This window comes from Octopus bimaculoides, chromosome 17 (genome assembly GCF_001194135.2).
Source record: "Octopus bimaculoides isolate UCB-OBI-ISO-001 chromosome 17, ASM119413v2, whole genome shotgun sequence".
Classification (NCBI taxonomy): Eukaryota; Metazoa; Mollusca; class Cephalopoda; order Octopoda; family Octopodidae; genus Octopus; species Octopus bimaculoides.
Window position 1 is genome coordinate 22,334,761 of NC_068997.1, and position 437 is coordinate 22,335,197.

The following is a 437-nucleotide window of genomic DNA, read 5'->3' on the forward strand; positions in this document are numbered from 1 at the left end:
CTTTTTAAAATTTTTGCTTATCAAAATCTTTTCTTTCTCTTTTTTTTAAACTTTTTTGCTATGGCTATTTCTCCCTTATATCATACCGATATATCAAGATTATTATTATTATTATTATTATTGTTATTATTATTATTATTATTATTACTATTATTATTATTACTATTATTATTATTATTATTATTATTATTATTATTATTACTAGTAGTAGTAGTAGTAGTAGTAGTAGTAGTAGTAGTAGTAGAAGTTGTAATTTATTTTCCTTTTCCATTTTCCTCTTATTTTTCTTCTTATTAACAACGTTGTTATTATTATAATTATTCTTATTATCTCTATTATTATTGCTATACGATTATTGTTGCTATTACTCTAATTGTTGCTGATGTTAGTATTATTATCGTTATTTTCATCATCATCATCATCATCATCATCATCAT